The sequence below is a fragment of the Callorhinchus milii genome, unplaced genomic scaffold, assembly GCF_018977255.1.
Source record: "Callorhinchus milii isolate IMCB2004 unplaced genomic scaffold, IMCB_Cmil_1.0 Scaffold14, whole genome shotgun sequence".
In the NCBI taxonomy this organism is placed as follows: Eukaryota; Metazoa; Chordata; class Chondrichthyes; order Chimaeriformes; family Callorhinchidae; genus Callorhinchus; species Callorhinchus milii.
In genome coordinates this window covers 16,125,386-16,131,385 of record NW_024704755.1, presented here as the reverse complement: position 1 = coordinate 16,131,385, position 6,000 = coordinate 16,125,386, and positions in this window count along the sequence as shown.

The window sequence follows — 6,000 nt, the reverse complement described above, 5'->3', positions numbered from 1 at the left end:
GCGTGCGATATGCCGCCTTACACGCCATCGAGACGCCTCAGAGCGCTTCACAGGACTTTACTGTAATGTACGGTGACTGTGTATATTGTAGGTGAAAAGAAAAAGGACCCCTTTGCTCACGGCAATGTCGTGAGTTTAAAAGGTTGTCCTTTTAAAACGAGAGGACCTTCGACTTGATTCCCGGCAGTGCGAAATGTTGGGCAAGTTGCCTTACTCCACATTCTGTCTTACTCAGCAGTAGTAGGAACCCGGATGTTGGTCGATTGGTGGATTGCTTTACCGGGGGCAATCATCCTTCGAAGTAATTTTGTTTTAAAATAAAATAATGATAAGTTGGTCACTCAATCCTCGACTGTTTGCGGGACACTGCTGAGCGCAATTGGCTGCTGCGTTTCGCCCACAAAAGGGGAGGAGGGGGTAAGTGGGCAGAACGACAGAAAGCTCGCCTGCTGGTGTTGGGGCAGATCAGACGGCGGAAGTGACACAAGTCGGTGTCTGCTCAGCGGAGGAAACGGTCAGACAGTAGGAGTCACAGAGCAGGAGTGGGGCCATGGAAGGCTTTAAACATAAGGACGAGGAATCTGAATTTGATCCACTTTCCCAGCGAGTGGGGGTGGGGAGTTCTGGATGGTCTGTGGCTTGTGCAGGGGAGCAGTTGGGAATCCAGCAAAGCAGAGCATCGGGATAATACAATACAAAATGACATCTGTACAGCACCTTTCACGTCAGGAGAACGTCCCAAAGATTTGGACCCAAGCTGGGGGACAGGGATTAGGGAGGGTGCGAGTGTGGCCGAAGGCGCGGTCGAAGAGTGGGGGGTCTTGAGACGTGCCTTGAAGGAGGCAAGGGAGGGAGCGAGGCGAAGGGACTGTGGGATGGAGTTCCAAAGGATGGGTCTGGATGGGCAGCCCCAGAGAGAAAGGAATTGGTGGAAACGGGCGATGTTCCAGAGGAGAGAACAAAGGTTCCGCACCGGCTCCATGTGATGGAGTGAGAAAGTGAAGTCCTGCAGTGTGGTGGTTAGAGCACTCGCCTCGCAAGCGAGACGACCTGGGTTCGATTCCCGGTCAGGACGAAACCTCAGGACAAGTTTCCTTACACCAAACGCCTCTGTTTACCTAGCCTTAGGTGGCAACCCAGCTGTAAGTCATTTGACGGATCACTCTCCGAGGATAACAATCCCTCCCAAAATAAAAATTTTGTCACTCAATCCACGACTGTTTGTGGGACGTTTGTGTCGCTTTTCGCCCACAAAATATACAGTCAATTCACTTTACAATATATCCTGCGAAGCGCTTTGAGACATCTTTATGACGCGATGAGGTGGTATTATATCAAATGCAAGGATTGTGATTATTATTAAGAAACCCTGTACAATACCTAAAACCTTCCCATCAGAATCCTCAGCACAAACAGCAGTGAGAGCTGAACCTGGGACATTGTGAGAACTCACAGCTCAGTGAGGCTCTGAGGCTCCCTGACCCCATGTGGGTTTTCTGAATGATCAGCTCACACTGATCGGTGGCTTAATCTCACTGGATCACTCCTGATTTCCTTGACCTAATTGTGGTTGCAGGAGGCTGGGTTGCGCACGCACGATTCAGCCCATTCCTGTGTGGTATAAAATTACATCCCCTCCTTCCCTCTCTCCTCTCAAACCCTCCCAGTGAAACGCAGCACACTGGCATCACCGAACCTCACAACACCAACAAGTTACACTTTTTGTTTCAGCCCAGAAATGTAGCACCTTTCATGTAGAAGCAAATTGTAAAGCCACTTCACTAAATACAGGGTGGATCAAAAGGCTTGACTCATGTGAGGCGTACAAACTGCCATGAATGTAGATGTTTACACATATCAACTCAGTGGCTTAAGCTTTCACAAACACCAAGAAAGACATCTAATGTGATAGCTTCGCCCTCTCCACCACTGTTGTCTTTTAAAAAATAAAATAATTAATAATTAACGACTCTATGAGTAAGGACTCACCCTGCCTGCACAATTGATTAGAAATGGCATTGTAACATCATCAAAATCCTACCAACCTATGAAGACCAGTGAGATGAGTAGCCAATTCATCTTAGTTTGGGAATAAATTTCGGATGAGAAGACAGAATAAAAGGCAGGAAAATCCGGGAGAAATATTCCGGGTTTCCGTGAAAGAGCGAATGTCGTGGTCATCAAGTGTCATTCTCTCAATAACAGAAAATTATTCAGATCATTTAAAATTGTCCCTCGCCTGGCCCATGCTTATTAAAGTATTTGTAAAATAATTAATAAAGCAACTGAAATAAATCCCCCTCCCCCAAAATTGTGATGACACTCGATTGCAGTGCTGAGAATGTTTTGCATTGTCGGAGATGCCGTCCCTTGGATGAGTTGTTGAACTAAGGCCCTTACAGACACACGTTAAAGATCCCGTTGCACTCATCAAAAAGAGAAGGGGGTTTCTCTTGTTGTCCTGGCCAACAATCCCCCAAATAAAATTGGTCACATGCTGTTCATGGGACGTCACTGTGCACAAATCAGCTGCCGCATTCACCTACATAAACACAGTCACTGCACTTACAGTAATTCATGTCAAGCATTTTGAGATGTCTCAACGATGTGATAATACTATCTGGAAATCTTTCCGGCTGCTTGTCCAGCTAGGTAGGACCACTCTACCTGTTAGGGCTTTGGTTTGGAGGGTTAACAGGAGCTGAGTGGGAAGAGTCCTTGTGATGATGATCGTTGCATTTGATATAGCGCCTTATCACGTCTTCGAGACGTCTCAAAGCGCTTCACGGAATTTACTGTAAAGTGAATTGCCTGTGGGTGAAACGCAGCAGCCAATTGCGCACAGCAGTGTCCCACAAAGAGTCGTGGATTGAGTGACCAAAATTTAAAAACATTTTTTAAGGGATTATTATCCCCAGAAAAGTGATCCGCCAAACAACTGGGTTCCTATTTCCTGCTTGGTAAACCGAGGCTTGTGGAGTAAGGAAACTTGCCCAACGTTTTCGAAAAGTCCTTGCCCTCAGTGACTAAGTAATGGGGCTCAGTACCACTCTGGGCAGTGCCCCTCCTCCACACACACACCCACACACTGAGTTGTGAACGAGCTGGAGAAGCTTTCTGGAGGTCTCCATTGAGGGACGGATTTCTTTGAATCTCCCATCACAAATCGCCCGGAAACAATAAGGACATCACAGAGCCACTGAGCTCAGCAGTGAATGCCACACAATTATAATGACAACAGGGGGTGGGGGGTGGTGGTGGGGGGAAAGATATTTCGAAATGTGCCCTCAGGTCTTTAGATACACAACCCCCTCCCCCCCCACCCCCGTCCATCCACCTACCTACCCACCGGGGAGTCCGCTACCATTGATGAGAAATATATTGTCAGTTCCTTTCAGTGTTCCATCAAACTTGCACGGGGGGGGGGGGGGATTGTTTTTGTGCGTTTAAAGGAGAGCTTGTGGGGGAAATGCTAGATAAATAAATATTCAACTGTTCCGGTAATGACATTATGGGCTGTTAACGGGAAGCCTTTGCTGGAGCAATGCTGCCAGTGTAGCTTCCTGTGACATGTCGCGGCCTCTGATCTCCTTGCTCTCAGCCACTGGATCTTATCTCTCCACGGATCTGCCTCGTGTTGTGATTGTTTGTAGAAAGAGCATAGGATTTCATCTCCGATGTATAAGGTGTTCACAAAGTCCTGTTACCACCTCCCCCACCCTGTAACATGTGGAAGAATGATGATAATTGTGTTTAGACGTACTTCATTGTGTTTAGTACAAGTGTTTAACTGTATTTAGACGTCCAGAGGATCAGTGTGTGTGTGTGTGTGTGCAAGTGTGTGTGTAAATGTCTGTGTGTGTGTGAATGTCTGTGTGTGTGTCTGTGTGTGTGAGTGTCTGTGTGTCCGTGCCTTCAGCTCCCCTCTCGACTCTCTACCCCCTCCCTTGCCTCCCCTCCCCCTGACCATTTCCCCCCTGCTCGGGTCCCGACCCAACTGTCCAGCGCCTTGGGACGTCCTCCTGACGTGAAAGGCGCTCTATAAATGAAATCTTGTTTTGTGTGTGTCTGTCTGTGTGAATGTGTGTGTGTGTGAGAGCGCCATCATTTTCATGGCAGATAAAGATCTGTCACTGTGCTCGGTGTCACATCTTCCAGATGGAGTCAGTGAGGAGGAAGATCCTGGTGTCAGACATTGTTACGTACGACTCACCTCCAACAGAAAATAAAAACTCATTGTAAGAAAAAAACACGGGGTGGTGGTGGGGGCAGGATTTTGTGAACACTCTGGCTGACCAGGTGAGGCTCCCCACAACAGCGTTCGTTCTGCACTCATATAACGCTGTTCACATCGAGGGGACGTCTCAAGACCCTTCACACAGCTGACTGGAAGCCCGAGCTCAGTTGAGGGGGGAGTGGAAGTTGACCAAAAGTGAGAGGGTGGCACTTGTAGATTAAATTTCTAGAGAGTGAGTGCGAATTGGCTGAAAACTCGCTAGCGCCGGGCAGAGGACAGGAAGTAGGTCAGGAGGAGGAGAGTTTTCAGTGGGAGGAGGGAGCAGGCAGCGCCATGGGGAGGGTTTGAAGGTGAGGATGAGGATCTTGAATTTGATCCGCTGGGGGATAGGGAGCCAGTAGAGCCGAGTGAAGATGGGGTTGATGGGCTTGTGGAGCCTGGTGCGGGAGAGGACACGAGCTGCAGAAGGTCGCTGCGGGGTTAGGAGAACAAGCCATTGAAAGAGATACAAGGATTGTTATTTTTCTAGAAGTGCATCATAAGATTCACTCAACACAGGTAGAGGGTCTGGTAAACTGAGCCATTGTGGAGTCCTGTAGCTCAGTGGTTAGAGCTCTCGCCTCACAAGCGAGAGGACCCAGCAGTGCAAAACTTTGGACAAGTTTCCTTACTTCAATGCCTCTGTTTCCTCAGCAGTAAGTAGGAACCTGGTTCTTAGTCGACTGGCAGATTCCCTTTCCGGGGGTAATAATAATAAAATAATAAATCAGCCATTCAATCCACGACTGTTTGTGGGACACTGCTGTGCGCAATTGGCTGCAGCTTTTTGCCCACAGAATATACAATCAATTCACTTTACAGAACATTCTGTGAAGCGCTTTGAAGACATAATAAGGCACGATATCAACTGCAAGGACGACTATTATTATTACTATTGTGAGTAAAATCCTGGCATGCACTCCTCATGCCTAGTGAAATTCCTGTGCTAATGGCATCTCAGCTAAAGTCCGCTCCACCCCAAACAAACAAGCTGTGTTTCCACGCTGGATGGTGGGGTGTGAATGGGCTGAGGGAGCTGATGCATATCCTGCAAGGAGTCAAGGAGGTGAAACTACAAACAGAGGCTAAATGAGCGTGTGCTAAATCGTTTCAGATCCACAACAAACACAACACACAGCACTTACTCGAGAAACCTTTGAAGAGTTAAGTACTTTTTCCTCCCACCTCCTGTTTAAGCTTTTTATTTGTTCCATATGTTTTTGCCTCCAGTGTCTCCAGAATTAAAAGTCACTTGGACAAAGTAGTCCAGTGGCGTGGTCGATGTTGTGGTGGTGGGTGGGGGGGGGGGGGGGTGTCAGGGAGAAGAGAGGCTGTGGAACCAACCCCCAGCAGAAGAAAGATTAACTGTTGGGAAGATATATGAATTCCGAGCATTGAAAGAAAAAAAACCGTAAAGCAAACTTATTTTGAATGTTTTAATGAAGGAAGTAACTAAAGAGGCTTCAGGCTGCAATGTGCACTGATATTATAATAATAAACGTTGCATTTGATATAGCACCTAATCTGAGCATTTTCCCCCCAAAACAGTCACTAAGTTTACGGTAGATTCCATGAAGTGCTTTAAAACAGCTCGACAACTTGATATGGCACTATATCACACTTTGATCATATTTCCCCTTACGTCCTCCTGACGTGAAAGGTGCTTTATAAATGTAACCTGTATTGCAATTGTATATCTAATGAAAAATTATCATTATTAAGCA